Below are 19,302 nucleotides of genomic sequence, written 5' to 3' on the forward strand. Positions count from 1 at the left end.
TGTACCTGGTAATGTGCTAGGTGGTGGGGACACAGCAGTAAAGAGAACAGGTAACTGCTCTTACCCTCTGGGAACTGATAGCCTATGTGGGGAAAAGGACATAAACAAGGAGCCACACAAATACTCAACTAGCCCTTCCCCGAAGGGTCCCATTTGGACTGAAAAGTCCTCTGTGAAGAAATGGCTAATGTTTGAGCTGAGTCTTGGAAGATGAAGATCAGCCGGTCGGAAAGGTGATCCGAGTGTAGATAACAGAACAGGTCAGTGATGAGGGTGGTTGCTGGAGGAAGCACGAGTGATGGGGGAAGAACAAGACGAAGTGGGAGAGGTCACAGGAACCAGGCTAATCCAGCTTTGCACGCCTCAGTGAGGGTTTGCGTTTTATTCTGAGTGTGGGGGGTGATATGGATGGTCTGATATATGGTTTGAAGCACTACTGTGGCTGCTGTGTGAAGAACAGACTAGAGAAGCAATAGGAATGAAGTCAGGGAGACCAGAAGGGGACTGTTTCAGTCACCCAAGTGACACATGACGGGGGCTTAGATGGGGGAAGTGGCAGGGAACTGAGGCAGAGATGGCTGGCTGTCTATTTCCATAGTGTAATGTTGTGGCTGGGAAGGAGCTGCCCAGCCAGAGACCACGTTTCCCAGGGACCCTGCATCTAGATGGCGTCATGTGACTGGTTCTCACCAATGCAAGTGATGGCATCGCTTCTGGGCTCAAGTGGCTAGAAGCAGATGTGTCTTCCCTGCCTTCTCTTTTTCTGTCCATTGGTTGGAAGCGATGCCTTAAGGGTTGGTGACTCATAAGATCGGAGCTCCCTGGGTCCCCGAATCATCATCTGGGTCCTTAACTAGACTTTACTTGATCTAAGAACACATTTCTATACTATGGATTCCACTGCGAGCGTGGGGTCTATCTGTTAGAGCAGCTAGCACTACTTTAACTACCCAATGAACAGATCAGTTAGGAGAAAGAACCATCAGGACTTGGCAATGAATTGGCTGTTGTGGATGAGTGAGAAGGAGGTCAAGAACAACCTTGAAGTTTTAGCTTAAGCGACTACGGAGATGAAGTTGATATTTCCTGAGCTGGGAAGACGTGAGAGAGTCTTCTGTGTGTGTGTCGCGGGGGCAGGTAAAGAGCTGCATTTAGAACACGGAAGTTTGCAGTCTGGGAGACATTCAAATGGCAATGTCAAGTAGAAAGATATAAAGATTCAAAAGAGGTCTGAGCTGGTGACGTAATTTATGGATTTGTCTTGTAGACAGAATCTGAAGTGCATAGTAGCTACTTAATAAACCCTCTCTGAATCAGAACGTGAATCATTTCTTCTTTATTTCTAGCTAGCATTTGGAAGTCCATGGGCACAAATCACCCAAAAGTGATGAACACCCCTCCCCAACCTGAGAGCGAGCCAAAGAACCATCCATTTCTTGCTCTGCTCTCATATGCCCATTGAAGAGGCTCTCTGAGCTCAGAGAAGTCTGAGAATCCAGCCATTCAAAGGCTGAATGAAGGTAATTCTGACGATGTTTGAAATTGCCTTCCTGACACATTGGGTAAAACACTCACTCATCTTTGATGCACTGAAAACCACTTGAATCTCTGCCTTTTATTCCCTCAAGTGGCTTCACCTAATAGGCTGGGTTTTGAAAACAGAGTGTGAAAAAGGCAAGTCTGGGCTTCACCTGCCTCTGGATAAGGCCACTTGTCTCTCTCCCCAGGCTAAATGTCTTTTGCTCCATGGAGGCTTTGGAGGAGCCACGGTGGAGAGAAAGGGTTCTGGGCAGGCTTGGAGGCAATTTGACTAGGCAGAGACTCTTGGCAAAGCTGATGGTTTCCCCCAGTGCTCTCTACTCCCAGGATAGCAAACTTTGTCAAATGCCTGCAGGAACCAGCCAGTTAATGCATCATGACTCAGAAAAATGCATCGTGTGGGAACCTTGAAGAATGGGAGAGTACAGGTCTTATTTAAGGGGTGGATACAACGTGGGTCCAGCCAATCATTTCTATGTGGAACATGCATCCATCATCACTAGGTCTATCTGGCTTCCCAAGAGAAGCCTCAGATTCAGATTTTAGAAATCTACTGAGTTTTAAACGCTGGCAACGAATTATATCTAAAGAGTGATCTGTGGGCCAAAGAGCATGTGCCTTGTGCATATGATCCCTGGGCTTGGAACCAGCTTGAAAGCCTCAGGGAGTTATGGAATGGGTGTGTGCCTCCTTCCTAAGAAAGTTCCCAAAGGGGAAAAGATAGAATCATTTTGGAACTGTTACTGAACGAACACAAGTTCTTTGACTCAGCCATGTACATTGTGAACCATAATTTGTGTGTCAACTTTTTATCCCCTCATTGGTGAGGTAAACATTGAAAGCTTATCAACAGGTGAGGAAAAGAGTGAGGACTGAGAGTCAGCTAGACTTAGAGCATGAGGGCTGTGTCTTCTTCACTGCTGAATCCTCAGGCCTGAGAAGGTGCATAGAAATATTGTTGAATAAAGTAATGAATGAAAGGGACTGGGTGAATAAAAGAGTAATAACCACAGAAGCAAGTTTGCATGCTTCAGGGTGTGGGAACCCTTGGTGAGTGGCCCGGCTGTCTCCCAAGACTCCCATTTTACTTCTGCTACATGTAAATTATTCTTTTACAGAGGACACCTATAGGATGCTGGTGCAACCTACGATGGTCTCCATGGAGGTGAACATGAACTTAGCGTTAACAAGGCGTATGTAGCTGACCTTCTCTCCCAGCTAGAATTTTCCCAAGATTTTAAATCACAATTCCAGACTTCTCTACAAACAAAGCTGTCACTGACACCCCCAGGAAATGGTGCCAACCACATTCCCATTTAATGAGCAGCTACTACATTCCAGACACTGTCCTAGGTGTTTGTAATGGGTTTTAGTAGCCTTTTGTAATGTGTCCTGGCCATGGTGGTGAGTACAGGACTAAGGTGTAGCCAATCATAGTACCTCATTCCCTTCTTCCAAAGCGATTGGCCTGCAGAGTGAGCATGTGACTAAGCAGGACCAATCAAGGGCTTTCCCTGGGACTGATACACTGTTACTAGGTGAAGGAAGCTCTCTCTCTCTGCTGAGGGTGGTTCTGTCCACGCCATTTGGAAGAGGCTCGTCTGTGGGAGGAGAGACTGAGGGTTCCATTTTAAGAGAAGAAGAGACAAGCAGAGAACAGAGGGAACTAGGGACACGATACATTCCCTTTTGTCTGTCTGGAGTTGGGTTTCTGTCACTTGCAACCAAAAGAATCCTGACCGGGGCACCTGGGTGGCTCAGTTGGTTAAGCATCCAACTCGGCTCAGGTCCTGATCTCACGATTCATGAATTCCAGCCCCACAGTGGGCTCTGTATTGTCAGCACAGAGATCTTCTTCAGATCATTTGCCTCCCCCGCCTCCCTACCGCTCTCCCTCTCCCTCTCTCTCTCTCTCTCTCTCAAAAATAAATAAATAAAAAAAAGAATCCTGACTGATACAGCCCTTTATATACCTTGTCTCTCTCAACAACCCTATGAAAATGGTATTAATAACCCTCATTTTGTAGATGAAATTGAGGCTCAGAGAGGTGAGAAGACTTGCCCAAAGCCACACAGCCAGTAGGAGGCAGTTTTGATGACTCCCAACCTGTTCTGTTTCCACTGTGCTACTCTGCCCGTCCTGACGAATCAGCTTTCCAAGTTGGAGCTGACCTTATATTTTCTATTGTGAGTGCAATCCCCTATGGGCATAAGTGTCTTCTACTAAGAAATCCATCATTTCAGGGTTAGAAGCAACTTCAGAAGTCAGCTGGGGCTCTCTGGAAAGAGCAGCGGGCTGGGAGTGAGAAGCCTTCCAGGGCAAGTTCTGTTTCTTACTAGTTGGAAAAGTCACTTAACTTCTGTGAATCTGAATTTCCTCATCTGTGAGAAGGAGATTATATTCAGGATGCTAGTCAAGATACACGGGTGTTATGACAATTAAGAGACAAAGAATATGAAACTGTTTTACAAATGTGAAGTCCTATACAAAGTAAGATACCAGTGCTGTGGTTTACCCCTGTGAGACTGAGTCCTATCTCATTCTGTGCTTCAATATCCCCCCACACAGAGGGCTCACTGCCTCTTAAGGCAGCTCTTTCTGTCTTTGTTTCCATTCTTATTGTTGTAAAAAAAATTCTCTCCCATTCTAAGTTGAAATATTTCCTTCTTGAATTTGATTAATTTGTTTTTAAAAAATTGTTTTAACATTTATTTATTGTTGAGAGACAGAGACAGACAGAGCATGAGCAGGGGAGGGGCAGAGAGAGAGGGAGACACAGAATCTGAAGCAGGCTCCAGACTCTCAGCTGTTAGCACAGCTGACTGCGGGGCTCGAACCCACGAACTGCGAGATCATGACCCGAGCCGAAGTCGGACGCTCAACCAACTGAGCCACCCAGGTACCCCTATTAATTTGTTTTATGGGTTTCATTCATTCATTCATTTCCTTCCTTCCTTCCTCCCTCCCACCCATCCATCTACTGTAATAATATTGAAGATGGAGAGTTAAGAAGATACAACCCCACGTTTACACTAGCTTCACCCCATCTATCCAATTCATTCTCCTCAGAGCAGTGAGAGTGATATTCTGACACACAAACATAATCAATTCTGCCATGCTTTTACTCCAAGCCCATCAGTGGCCCTCTGTTGTCCTCAAGATAGAATGAACTGCAGATCCCTATCTGATCCCTGCCCACCTCTCCAGCCTTTCCTCTCCCCTTGTCCCCCCGCCATGACCCAGACTTTGGCCAAATAGAGAATAAAGTGACTGACAATTGCTAGTATAGGCCATTGTCTTCCACCCCTGGGCCTTTGCACAAGCTCTTCTTTATGCCTAGAATATCTGCCTAACCTTTTTTCCCTGGCTAACCCCTACTTCTCCTTCAAATCTCAGCTAAGATATCACTCCCTCCAGGAGACCTGTCTTACCTCCAGAGACTGGGGTGAGTGCCCCCTCTGTGTTTCTGAGTCTCCTGGGCTCACCTCCAACTCATCATAGACCACACTCCTCTTGGTTCCCTGGCTGCTTCTCTGTGTCTGTGTCATGTTCCTGACTGGCCGGCTCTCTAACGCCTAACAAAGTTGCAAATAAAGAGTTCTGAATGAATGCCACCTGTCCTTCACTTCTGACTCCTGTCCCCTGCCACGATCCATCAGGGCCCTGTAGTTGCAAAGAGAGTTACTGGTTCCCACAAGGTTGGGAGGGAGAAGCTGCGGGAGGTGCATCCTGTCCCCGTCCACCATGGCTCTGACCTACCACAGTGCTGGAAAGGCCACGGGGATCCTCAAGTCAAGACCTTACGTTAAGCATGTGACTTTTCCAGTGTCAGGGAAGCGTTCCATGGGACAAAAGACCCAGAAGGGGGTGTGCGTGTTCCACACTGTAGTACTCTGAAAGGGTCTCATTGTCCACAGCAATGCGATCAGGGGCCAGGTGAGACGCTGTCCCTCTGAGACCATGTGGCACAATGGTTACCTCCTCTGGCTGGGGTGTCTGGCTTCCTGGGTTTGAATCTTGCCCCCATCATTTACCTTCTATGTGCCTCAGTTTCCCCTTCTGTAAAAATGATCTTGATGAGAAAAGACTTTTGGGGTCAGGAGGGGCCTTCAGTGCCATGTTGCTGGTGAATTGATGAACCTCAGCTATTATCATTATTGTCCTTTAAACTTAAAGGGAAATTATCCTGCTTACCCAGAAGACCTGGCCTCTGGGCGCAGGTCCGAGCAAGTCCCTTCCCTTCTCTGGGCCTCCGCGGCTGTGCTTGGATTCTCCCACCCCGGGGAAGGTGGGCTTTGCCAAGCAGCTGGGAAGCAGCTGTCGGACCGCCTGGCCCAGGCCCGCCCTTTCAGGGGGTGCTCAGAAGGCTGGCTGGGTGGAAAGCGGGACTGATTCGCCCGCAGAAGCCCAGGGTGGCCTGTGTAAAGGGCCGGTAAAGGGGCCACGGGTTGGGTGACTGACCTGGCTGGTTTGCCCAGGATTATCCTAGTTTGGGCACAGAAAGTTCCACATCCTGGGAACCCCCTCAGTCCTGGGCAACCTGGGACCATCAGTCTCCACCGTAGCCCAGCAGATCCTAACACTTCCGTGCATAATGAGGCTGAGTAGGGAACAGATGTGGCTACGGAGGCCCTGGGGGGGGGTGGGGTGTGGGCGGGTGGTCTTGCCCACCCGGCCCGGCTGGAGCTGGGGCAGAGGCCCGGGGAGAGGCACAGGAAGGGCTGCTACTGTCTTTTTTTCTGCACCTCTTTCCCCCACAAGTCGGCTGCCTTGCGGAATGAAAGCTGACCTTTCCAGCCTCAAAGCCTTATTCAGGCTGCACCCACTGCCTGGACCTCCCCACCCTCCCTCCTTTCCTTGAAATTTTGGGAAGGGCGCGGGACCCAGCTCAGATATCAGCCCTCTTTCCTGACCCGCCAGCTGGGTAACCCTTCTCTGCACGGCGCCCCTGGGACCCTGCAGAAAGCCCTCTGTCACAAGCCCTCAGGCAAGCTACTGAAATACCTTCATCTCTTTGCACAACAGACGTAATCAGAGAAGTGACCTCCTAGGGTCATCCGGATGATTCCGTGAGATAATGTTTCAAGTTCTTAGAACACTGCCTGCAACGGAGTCCGTGGTCAACAAATGCTAAGTGATCATAGTAAGGACAACAGTGGCGATAGAAAACTACCAGGTGATGGAGACGAGAACGGTGCTCCTCTTGTGTTTCAGGTGTGTCCCCCCTCCCCCTTCAATCTTCTGGTCGCATTGCTCTTACCTACTTAAACCGGGTCCACATATGTATCCATCCCAGGCTGGCCTACAGCTCTCCATACATGCATGATGTATGCATGTTGAACCACAGACTTTGAAGCCTGCTTTCCAAGGACTGGAAAGGTCCTTTGGCAAGAGAACAGTCAGAGCTAACATTTGTTGAGCATTTACCGTGTGCCAGGAAATGTTCTAAGCGCCCCGGACGCTGGTCTGGGGCAGTCTCTGTCTATCAAGTGTTCCCCACCTGCCAGGCAGAGTACAAAACACCCACAGCAGTGATTTTTGGCAGGGACAATATTGACCCTTCAGGGACATTTGGCAGGGTCTGGAGACAGTTTTGGTTGTCACGAGTCGGGGTGGGGTGCCACGGCATCTAGTGGGTTGAGGTCAAGGATGGGCCAAGGATGGGCCAACGGTGGTCCTGGACACCCTACAAAGCGCAGGACAGCCACAAAAATGATCCAGACCAGGGGATCAGTCAGCAGCATCAAGGTCGAGAGACCCTATTTTGTCCTTCCAATGGCCCTGTGTCATAGGAATCATGGAGGAGGAAACAGAGGCTCAGAGAGGTCCAGGTGAATGCCCAGTGGAACCAGAACACGATCAAAACCCGGTGAATCTGATGCTCAACCCTGTGTTCTTTTAAGCCCCTGCTCTGGATGAGCAGATTCCGAGGGGAGAGCAGAGGTGGCCGCCTTGGAGGGGGGGATGAAGGCGGGTGCTTGGCAGGAGGGGGAGGACTCTCCTGATTAGCTGAGCACAGCCCTGTCTGAGGGTCACTGGAGGGTCGGGTCGGGGCAGAGTGGCTTGTCCAGAACCCAGAGCTGGCCTACGGGGAATTCTCCAGGCCAGCCAGCGCAGCCGCCAGATGGGAGGCAGAGTAGAATTTAATATCTGACCATCTGCAGCCAGCAGCCCCCGAACTCGGCAGGCAGCCCTCCCGGTGGATGAGAAGTCTCTTCCAGCAGCCCTGCACACTGGATTCCCTGCTGGTCCTGGAAGGCCTGACTGCTGAAGAGTGTCCCACGCCATGGGCGCTCTCTCTCTCTCTCTCTCTCTCTCACACACACACACACACACACACACACATGCCCACACACCCAGCTTCCATCTCCTGAGTGCCAGGAGCTCTGATGAGCACTGAAAGTGTCCCTCTCTCTGCCCCATGGCTGCTCTCCTCTGTCACTGCTACTCCCCAGAGTACTGAGCTGTGATGGGCGGTCTCTTTGTCCCCTGTGCCAACACCAAAATTTCTGTGAGCGGAGGCTTGATGCGCCCAGGGCAGACATTCAGGAGTGCAAGGTGACACCTGGATCTCTCTTGGCTGTCCCCAGCCCACCGTTAGCCTTCAGAAAGGCCCCAGTCCCTTCTCCCTCCTGTGAGCTGCCAGCCCATGCTCTGCTCTTCCTTGATCCGCTTCCAGAGAAACACATCTAGCTTTATTCCTCGGGACCCGAGGGGGTCTTTAGGGCTGCAGAATCCCTCTACAGAAGCACATCTCTTAATAGCAACGGGGAGCTACCAGTAACTGAGGATTTCTATCAGGCACAGGCACTGCAATTCTTGTGTCACCTTCAAGGCCTTAGGACAGCTCTGTAGGTGCTGAGATGAGTCCCGTTTTCTGCAGCTCAAAGAGGTCAAGTCTTTCTCCCAAGGTCACAGAGCAAGTACACTGTTTCAGGTTTCCTGGTATGTTGCGAATGGCTACAGATCATCCCGAAGGGTCTAGGGTAGAGCTGGCATAGGGCAGGCACCCCGGATTAATCCATATCCCCGTGGGGTCTCAGGGAGCCCTCTCAAGGAGGCACAAGAGCTGCTTACCAGCCTGGCTACGCCTCAGGTGTCGTGGGCAGTCTGTTCCCTTGAGGTGGCTGGAGGACACGTGATTGCCAAGCAGGGAGTTCATGTCGCTGACGCCTTTGGCCAAAGCTCTCTATAGAATAGGCTTACAACCCACTTCATGTCAACTCTGCAGCTGAGAAAAGGTCCCAAGTCTGGAAGGTGCAGCTTCTGACCCTCACCCTGTTCAGAAATGATATTTTTCCTTGATTCTCTAATCGATTAGCCCAACGTGATTAAGGGCTGAGTCTGTGCCAGGCACGAGGGAAACAAGCATGGTGGTGACACAGCTCTGCCCGGCGTGTCCCCCCCACGCCAAAGAGAGTCACCGTTTGCTAGACAACTACTTTCCACAGGGTGCTTTGCAGGCCCTCACGGTGGTCCTGTGAGGTTAGATTACCATCTCTTCCATTTTGCAATTCTGGAAACCGGGGCTTTGACGCGTCCGTGGCTTGCTTAGGGTCCTACAGTCAGATAGTGCCGGAGGTGGGATGGCGAACCCGGCTGGCTGGGGTGTGGGTCCCCGTCCCTTCTGGGTATGAGCTCTGCCCACGTCTGGAAGGCTGCCCTGCCCTGGGCTTGCTGGGGTCAGGAATGAACAGGCCCTTTCCCTTTGCTTCCTTGGCTAGGCCACTGTGCTTTGCCATCTCTGGGGGTCCAAGGCAACCTCCTCCCAGTGGGACCAGTTTCACCCTCCCAGTTTCACCTGAGCAGGCAGTGCCGGCCGGTTGCAATTCCTCAGTAACTTTCAGGCGTCCCATGAGATCAAGCCAGACAGGGCACATCTTTTGCTCCTGCTGGCCCAGAAGACTTGAGTCTTCCCTAGTCAAGGAAATTGCATTACCGAATTACGGTTCGTTTGCAAGGTTCCCCTGACCAGCCAGGAGGCTGGCTTCCTGACCCCATTAGTCAGATATTCAACTTCCCAAGATCAGGGCAGCCCAGACGGTCTGTGGCTGCATCCCAGAGGACACTGGCCTGACCTCTGTGGAGCAAAATGCCAATGACAAAAACACGGTTCAAATTCCAGCCGCTCTTCCTGATTTCGGGGCCAGTCACCTGACTCCTCTGACCCTCAACCTTCTCACCTATAAAACAGGGAGAGGAACAGCGTTTGGCAGACTTTCCCACCCCACCCTCGTAAATCGGGATTATATAGGATGCTGCCGGCAAAGCATTCAACCTGGTGCCTGGCTAACTGTCCCTCTGGGGCAGGTGGCCCCCACAGAGCCCCCAGTGATCCCTGCCTCCTGGTGGTCACACCCACATCCCTGTGAGGCCCGCGCCTTTCAGTGTGACTTGTTTCTAATGACACGGCTAAAATGACGGATGCTTCTTCTGAGATTAGGTTCCAAAAGACAGAAGCTCTGTCTCCCTGCCTTCTCTTGCCCTTGCCTTAGGATTAATTAAGGCGATGGCTGCCACTCGGCTGACCCAGTACTCGAGGGTCCCTGGGAGCCCTCGCCCTGGGGAAAGCTGTGAGCAGCCCCATGGAGAAGCCCACGGGCGAGGAGCCGAGGCCTGCCAAGAGCCTTGTGAGCGAGCCTGGATATGGATTCCTCCCCGGTAGCGCCTTGAGATGACTTCTGGTCTGCTTTCTTTTCCTGGCCTTCGGAGGATCCACAGGGACTGTGGTGTTCAAGAGCTCTGTAAGCTCTGAAGCCCTCTGAGACGCTAGCTAGCAGGCCATCTGTTAACCGTTACGCGGGCAACCGGCACGGCCTGAGTACTCTCTGTGTGCCAGGCGCTGTGTGAAACCCACCGGTCCATCTGGTTTTCTGAAATCCCCATTTTCCAGATGTGAAAACTGAGGCAGGGAGCAGTTAAGACACCTGTACGCAGTCACGCAGCTGCTACGTGTCTGAGGACTCAAGACAGAGTTGGCCTGGCCTCTGAGCCTTTGCTTCCCAGCAGATAGGGTGGGCCTCCCAGGAAGTGGGCCCCAAGGAGCCCTTTGCTTGGTCCAGGAAGGACCCTTAGCCTGTGCCTGGGCTGGAAGAGGGCATCAGTGTTGTCGTCTTGCCCAAAGGGACATCCGAAGCGGAGACCTGTCCCAAGACGTAAGTGGTTTTGTGGCTTCTTCCTCTTAGGAACAGTCTGCAGTGGAGGCAGGGGAATGGCCGAGGTGGCCTGTATGAGCGCTGGCCGACCTGGACTCCTCCCACATCCTCCTGGATCGGAGCCCTGAGGCCCTGGCCACAGGCTTCTGCCTCTGGGTCCCTGAAGGCCCCTGATGGAGAACGGCCCCGCCTGTGGGATTGAGGGGCGAAGCACCCCACTATCAGCCCCGTTCCAGGGGAAATCTCATCTGAGCCAGAGGTTCGTGGCTGCTGTGACCTCATCCCCCTGTGTGCGTCCCTGCTTCCCCATAATTTATGTCCACGTCCACATTAATTGATGGTGCCGAGGCCGTGAACTGGGCTGATTGTTTCCAAATATCGAATTGTGAGGGTTCTTGGCTGATTACAGGGCATCAGAGTGGGAAGCAGCAATGTTCTGTTGTGTGATAATTAATGAAGGACCCAGGAGACGCCATCTGCCCGGATGGGACTCAGAAGCCTCGGCATGGCGTGGTCACCCAGCAGCCTTGGACGCCCTCCAACCCCAGACCACAGGAACGGTGCATCTCTTGGACACAGCGGGAGGTATTCCATCTCCCCAGGTTCATGCGGTGATGATGTGGCGGAAAGAAGGAGCCTCATGGTGGACTTCCAGGCCACAGAGAAGCGAATGTTGCTAGACCATGATGATAACAATAATTACGACTACGATCATCGCGGTATAGACTATGTGCCGGGAACTGTGCTGGTGCTTTCCGTAGGTCTCATTCATTCATTCATTCATTCATTATTTACTTATTTACTTAAATGTTTATTGGGGCACTTGGGTGGCTCAGTCAGTTGGGCGTCCGGCTTCAGCTCACATCATGATCTCGCAGGTCACGAGTTCGAGCCCCGCGTCGGGCTCCGGGCTGATGGCTCGGAGCCCTCAGCCTGCTTCAGATTCTGTCTCCTTCTCTCTCTCTCCCCCTCCCCTGCTCATGCTCTCTCTCTCTCTCTCTCTCTCTCAGAAATAAAGAAACATTAAAAAAATTAAAAAAAATCAATGCTTATTCATTTTTGAGAGGGAGAGAGAGTGCGTGCGCGAGTTGAGGGTTGGGGCAGAGAAAAGGAGGAGACAGAGGATCCGAAGTGGACTCCTCACTGACTGCAGCGAGCCCAGTGTGGGGCTCGAACCCACGAACCGTGAGATCATGACCTCGACCGACTGAGCCACCCCGTCTCCCCACCCCCCAGCCCCCCGCCCCTCAGGTCTCTTTTAATTAACACCCTGCCCCTGCGAGGAAGCCTCCCTTAGTTGCTCCTATTTTGCAGATGAGAAAACTGAGACCCGGAGAGGTGACAGCGCACAGCCAGGACGAGGTGGAGCTGGGTTTCCATTCTGCCTAGTCTGGCTCCAAAGCTCATGCTCTTAGCCACAACTCCCAACCGCCTTTCCAGGCAGCTGTGTGCCAGCCAGATGAGCTCATATCTCTAGTGGAAGCTCTGGGTTTTGTTTTTTTTTTTTTAAACTTCCTGTTCCTTTCCAGTTGTTCCAATCTCAGTTCCTGTCTAGATCAGCCCCTCCACACATTCCTTATCCAGTTATTCCAGGCTCTTCTCCCTTCCCTTCCTGACTTCTCACCTCCCCCCCTGCCTCACCCCCCAGGCAGGGAGACAGGGCGGGAAGCAGAGACATAGAACGTATTGAATCGTTTCGCATATATGATCGCACTTAATCTTTAAAAAATACTACTTGACAGGAGTGATGTCATTGCTGTAGTAACGAGATGAGGAAACCGAGGCTATGAGAGGCAGGTAACTTGCCCAAGGTCATGCGGGACATACGTGGCGGAGCCAGGAGCAGTCTGAACTCAGTCTGCCCTTCATCGTGACAAGGGGCCTCAGGACAATCCCTCTGTTACTGCTCTGCGTCTATTTCTAGTTGGGCATTTTTCACCAGGATGCACGAGATTATCCATTTGATCAGCTAATAGCTGGTAAATAGCTGGCCTGTGCACACAGCCCACTCTTCCCTTGCCCCTGGCAGACATTACTAGCGGATCACAGCACACTTCCCTGCTGAGCCTGTGTCTGTGTTCAACGCGGTGGTCTAGGCAGTCCTTTCCAAACATTCTGAGATGGCATTTAGATAAAAATCAGGTGTTACTCCTGTCCCAGAGGGTCATCTTGAGGACAAGACGACGTTTCTAAGCCCTTGGTCACAAATCCCACAGCCTCAGATGACTTCCCAAAGACATGAGGGAACCCCAAAAGGCCTCTAAGCCTGCTGAAAACAAACCCCACCCAAGGTTTGGCTGCCTCCCCAAAAGCACAATTATTTCTGGGAGGTACCCTTTCTGGCACCAATTTTCGTTGAGTACCGCTCAATTGCAATGCTTGGCTCTCACTCTTCTGAGACCTACAGAAGAGATAAGGCAATGCACCTTCACGGGCGTGCCTGATTTTAAGGCTGCAAAAACATTGCCGCAGAGAAATAAAGTCCTGGTCACCACCAGGAGTGCCCCTTCCCACCGGTGAGTTCACTGCATCAGGCACGGTGTGGCTGAAATGGGGCGATGGTGCATACAGCCCTCATGCACCCGTGGGAGACTCTAGGTCCTTCTCTTCCGCTCCTGAACGTTTCTCTTACTGCCAGGGATATGTGTGTGGGGACCTCCTGTAATGTGCTCTGATTTGTCTCGAGTCAGGTCTCTACACACTCGAGTGCCCTAGTGTCTCTAGGCTGGTCCTGACACACCATCGTCCCGCCCTGGGGGAGAGGACCACCACCCTAAGCCATGGGGCCAGAAACAACCTCTCTCATCCAGTGCCCGAGCCTTTTCCCCGATAGTTGGCACAGAGGAGTACACGCCACGTGCACTTGCTGGAGGCATCTCCTGGGTTTGCCTGGCTGCATCCCACCCTTTTCTGGGTGGATCTTCCTTCCCATCTTCCTTTGGGGAACAATTCCCCCCTTCCTCTCACTGCCATGACATTGGTTGAGGAGCCAGTGGCTCCGGCCAGGGCACTCAGAGGTACCACATATCTGCTACCGCCTGCCCATTACTCTCCAACCCCCTCTCAGCTACGATTATTTTAGAGGCCTTCTTAGCCTGACTTATATGTTGTCTGCATCCACTGCTAGAACATAAGCTCTAAGAGGACAAGAACGCTGTCCCTTTCGTGTAGTGATGGCTCCCCAGTTCTTAGAGCAGTGCCTAGAACATAGTAGGTGCCCGAGTGATAAGTGTGAAGGCCTGTCCAGTGGATAAATAGTGGCTCAACTCTGCCTGCAGTGATTAGGAAAGAGAGCCTCTTTTCCCGCTGGAGCTGCTATTCTGGTAGAACAAAGGCCTGAGAATGAAGACAGCCGGAGGAGAGCAGATCTAAGTGAACGGAGAAAGATCCCCTGATGATGAAGCCACCTGGATCCAACTGTGCCTGAAGCTGGCATTGGAAGCACAGCATTAGGTGGCTGCTTTTCTCACTCTACTAGGGGTAATTCATTGTGCTGGGTGATGTATTGGTAAACAAAATACCCAGGGCCTCCGTTTTCATAGCTCAGAGGAGGAACTAGGCAGCATAGGTGCAAACAAATGAACAAAAGCTTTAACTGCAAGCCCCGATAAGGGCTACGAAGAAATGCCATAGGGTGCAGTGAATGAGAATGATAAGGGAGGCTTACTTCCGCTAGGTGTTCTGGAACATTTACTCTGACTTGAAATACAAACTTGAAGGCCAAGAATGAGTACCGTTGCCCCTCACGTGAAGACGGGGTATTCCAGGCAGAGGAGAGAGCACGTGCAAAGGCCCTGAAGTTGTGTTTGAGGATGCCAGAATCCTGATGTGGACGGGTGAGGGTCCGCGTGTCTTGGGATGAGGCTGGACAGGTAGACATGAGCTCATCACTTAGACTACAACCTGGAGGTCAAGGTGAGACATGGAGATTTTCTCTGATGTGCATTGAGAAGCTACAGAAGGATCTGGAATGAGGGAATGATGGTCGCTCTGTCTCTAGACAGATCCCCTGTGGGACGCCCATTCCCAGCCTGGCCCCGAGGCACACTTAGTCATTTCCAGGCCTGGCCTTCCAGGCTCATTCTTTTACCTGCGTTTCTCTCTGTTTTTTAATCTCTTCATTAGTTCCTAATTGTCCAGATTTCAGTTCTTTCTTGTTCTTGTCAAACACCAATTTAAAAAATGAGTCATCATGAACTTCATGCCAATCCTCGTTTATAATTAGGCCCATTTCCCCCAGCTCTCTCTCTCTCTCTCTCTCTCTCTCTTTTCTGCTTCGAAAAACCAGGGAAGAAAAAAATGATCCTGTTTTGACATCCTCACAGGTCCCTTCCATGGCCTACGTAAGCGGCCTTGTGCTTTGGCCACATAAAGATCACACCTGGGGGTCCAGGAAGGCTCCAGGATGCCTCAAAAAACAGTCCGCTGGATTGCACCCTTGATGGCTCCTGGAGACGTCCATCAGAGAGCCCAACCTCCAGGCCCCTGGACTCAGCCTCCCAGACTGGCCAGCTGAGGCTGGACCACCGGGGATGTGAATCCAGTGCTCACCCCATGAGCAAAGCTGGTCTGACTTTGACCTACCGCCTGGGAAGTAATCCTAGGCGCTTTCAACATAGCAACTCCAAAAACCAAACAGCAAGACTGACAGCTGTTTTAAGGGGGTTCACTTCACCTAGTCAGTTAGCAAACATTGATGGCATGTCTAGTGGGTCCCAGGGCTCCAACGGGAGGGAAGGCAGGATCATCCAGTGGTCAAGGGCAGGGTCTGGATTCAAGCTGGCGGAGGCTGCTTCTTATAGGCTGTGGGATCTGGGGCAAATGTCTTCACCTCTCTGAACCTCATCTGTAAAATGGCAGGAAAAGAAACACCTTCCTTACAGGGCCGTTTCGAGAATTGAAACAGATAATACAGAAATCTCTGTCGGGCCCAGAGCGATGAGCAGTAGGAGGACCTTGAGGAGACACAACTTGTAGAGAGGAAGAGGCACGGGGAATTGTCGACGGGCACAGTAATCCGCACTTTCTGGAGAGGGTGTTGTGGAGCGAGAAATAAAAATACACTGTCCGACTATCAAGAAGGGGCCTATGGCACAAAAGGAACATTCTGTGTGCTTCCATCTTAGCAAGTTCAAGAGGAAGGACCCTGTTCCTTCCAGAATCGTAGTTACCTCTAGGGGTGGGTTACTGGTTACGAGAGCTCACGAGTGAGATTGCAAGGTGTGCTGGAAATGTTCTGCATCTTGATCCAGATGTGTGGATATACACCTGGCAATGCAGGTAGATATCCTTGTAAAAATCCACCAAAACATTAAAAAAAAAAAAAAATGGGACGCCTGTGTGGCTCAGTCGGTTAAGCGTCCGACTTCCGCTCAGGTCGTGATCTCGCGGTTTGTGAGTTCAAGCCCCATGTCGGGCTCTGGGCTGACAGCTCGGAGCCTGGAGCCTGCTTTGGATTCTGTGTCTCCGTCTCTCTCGGCCCCTTCCCTGCTCATGCTCTGTCTCTGTCTCTCTCTCTTTCTCTGTCAAAAATAAATTAAAAAACATTAAAAAAAAAATCCACCAAGCCTGTGCCTTTCAGATTAGTGCGCCATATTGGGTGTGGTCTATTCCTCCATTCAAAAGAGAGGGCCAGAAATAAATGGAGGGTCCGGGGGAGACCACAGGAAGGGCCAGGCCAGGAGAGAAAGGAGGAAAAGCTCAGGGACCTGGCTGAGCACCTTGAACCCCAAGCCATGCTAATATTCCCTCCTTTCACTGAAGCCACACCTCCGTGACAGGCTAGGTTCTCAAGGTGGTCCTTGGAGCAGCAGCATGGATGTCAAGTGGGAAGGTGTTAGAAATGTACATTTCCGAGCTGGCCCCAGACTTCCTGAATCAGGTGTCAGACCAGCCCACTCTATCCCGCGCCCCTTCCGAGGAAGCTTTGGCTTTGATGACCCCCAGTCATTCGAAAGAACTTCTTCCTTCGATTTTCACAGCTGCCCTGTCTCGGCCCCACTTCATCCTGTGGTTGCCTCTTCTGTCTCATCCCATACAGGTTTCTTTGTCCCTTTTACCCCTCCCCACCGTTCTGGAGACTTCAGTCATCATCTACCTACTCCCTCCCCCACCAACTCTGGAGGCTTCGTCAGTCAGGTACCCACTATCCTGTCCCCAGACTCTCCCATCAGGTCACACCTCTGTCCTGAACTACCAGCAGGTTCCTCGACCCTTCTGCCTGGGCTGAATCTCAGCTCTACCACACCCGAACCGGGGGTGGGGTGGGGGGAGCTTGGCACTCAGTTTTATCATCCCCTGGGGTGTCAGTTGCCTCCCGGTAAAGTGGAAATAATCATACGTAACTCATCAGTCTGCTCTGAGAAGTAATGGAAATAAAATATGGATCCAAATCTCAGCTGTGCCACACACTGGCTGTGTGACCCCCCACTGGACCATTCTGAGCCTGGGTTTCTTCATCTGTCCAATGGGATGTGGAATGTATGCACTCAGTGGAGGTGTTGGGAGCGCTTCTCAGGGCCCGGAAGGAGATGACTGCTGGCTCCACCTCTTGATCTATGACTTGGCCGAAGCCTGGGCTGTTGACTTAGTTGGGGTGGACTTGGCCTAACTTCAAAGGTGCTGGGGGGCTGGGGGGAGGAGGGAACCATTTCTGAGGGAAGGGCCGGCCCCAGACTGCCCCTCATTTACTTATTTTTTAATTTTTTTAAACGTTTATTTATTATTGAGAGACACAGAGAGACAGAGTGTGAGCAGGGGAGGGGCCGAGAGAGGGGGAGACAGAGAATCTGAAGCAGGCTCCGGGCTCTGAGCTGTCAGCACAGAGCTTGACGTGGGGTTTGACGACCTGAGCCGAAGTCGGATGCTTAACACCGACTGAGCCACCCAGGTGCCCCTCAGACTGCCCCTCATTTAAAAACAAAAGCCCTTCCACAGCTTCAGGGGCTTTAGTGTAATAATTCCTCCTCCCTTTTCTCCAAACCTGGAAGTGCTTTAGTTCGAGCAGAAAAACAAGCCCTGGGCCATGATTAAACATCTACAGTACACTCAGTTATGTGAGCAATTTAGATTTAATAAGAGGGTTCCTGGGTTGTGTAATAAAATACAGTGAGCGGGTTATCAGGTGAGGTCTGATCTCTATTTAATTAGATGCCAGCTTCCTGTGGCTTCGGGGGACAGCAAAGGAATTCTGGGCTTGGCTGATGGCTTTTGGAGCTGGGTCTATGTTCCTCTTCAGGATATCTGTTGAAGCTAGTAATGAAATATAAAATCCAGGGGGAAAGCCTTTATTGGTGCCGTAAACTAAGGAAGCTTGGCATCCATGTTGCCCAAAACTTCAGGTAAGTTATGCAAGATAGAGTATAGATGGGATTAGATGGGAGGGAGGTGGAAACAGATCCGTGGAAGTTCATGTGAGAAAGAATAACTCACTGTCAAGTCAGAAGGAGAGGTCCCCGAGCATACCACTGTCAGGAATGGGGAGTAACAAGCAGCTCAATTAATCCAGCTGGTGCCTATGGGAAGGATGCAGTAGGGGCCGCCATGTTATAGGGAACCCCATGGTGCCGCCATGGCCGACTGCCATGGCCGACTGCCACTGAGGAAAGACGGGCTTGGCGAGGGACTAAGGACACTACCTCAACTTCCCCCTGCTTCCACGAGTACCAGAGAAAGGATACTATTTGACCTAAAGCTGAACTTCCTGATGAGGTTGCCCATGGCGCAAGTCTCCAGCGCGCTCCCCCAGGGGGCTGGAATCCCAAACGAGACATGTTTCACTGTTAACAACTTCAATTTTCCCCTTCTGACTTCCTGGGCCCCGAAGGATCAACAGGATGCCTAATCTTAGAAAAACGTGGTTCAGTTGCCTGCACTGTATTGGCAGAAGGCTCCCGTAGAAAGAACGAGCAAATAGGAGATGGTGTATCGGAAAGAATGGCACGGTGTATCCTCATGTAATGGGAAGATCATAAAGGAATCAGGGTCAACCATCAAATTCCTAATCTGTATTCTTGAGACAACTCTAAGGAATGCCACCTCTAAGAAACCATAGGAAGCATAGAAAGAGGCATAGCTGAGATTACGGAAGACTGAAGAGAGGCGAGCATGACTGCTGAATTAAAAGCTACAGTGGAAACAGGAAACGGAAGATTAAAACTAAACCAGAGACCGAAGGACAATCAATGAGCACACGAAAAGATGGATAATACCGGTCGTCAGAGAAACACAAATTAAAACCACACACCCTCCCTCCACACCCATCAGAATGGCTGGAACAAGGCAAAAGCAAAAACAAAACAAAAACAAAAACACAACAATTGTTTGAAACCCTGGCAATTTCAAGAGCTGTTCAGGATGTGCAACTAGTGTGCATTGGTCCCGTCACATTGGAAAACTCTTTGACGGGTTCTTACAAAGGTAAACATTGACTGTGTCTATGATCTAGCAATTCCTCTCCCACACACATACCTGATGTTGGAAAAAAGACCTGCAGGAGAATGGAAGTCCCAAACTGGAAACCACCCCAGTGTCCATTTGTGGGAGAATGGAAGCGCAAACTGGTATATTAATTCAGTGGAATCCTACTCAGGTGGAAACAACACAAGG

At 51.1% G+C, this 19,302-nt stretch overlaps 1 protein-coding gene across 2 annotated transcripts in view; it reads right to left on the reverse strand.

Annotated features, from left to right (window-relative positions):
• NOS1 (nitric oxide synthase 1) overlaps positions 1–19,302 on the reverse strand; it is a 184,413-nt gene that overhangs the window by 130,320 nt on the left and 34,791 nt on the right. The gene's annotated exons all lie outside the window — the stretch shown is intronic.

Source organism: Leopardus geoffroyi, chromosome D3, assembly GCF_018350155.1.
Source record: "Leopardus geoffroyi isolate Oge1 chromosome D3, O.geoffroyi_Oge1_pat1.0, whole genome shotgun sequence".
Taxonomy (NCBI): Eukaryota; Metazoa; Chordata; class Mammalia; order Carnivora; family Felidae; genus Leopardus; species Leopardus geoffroyi.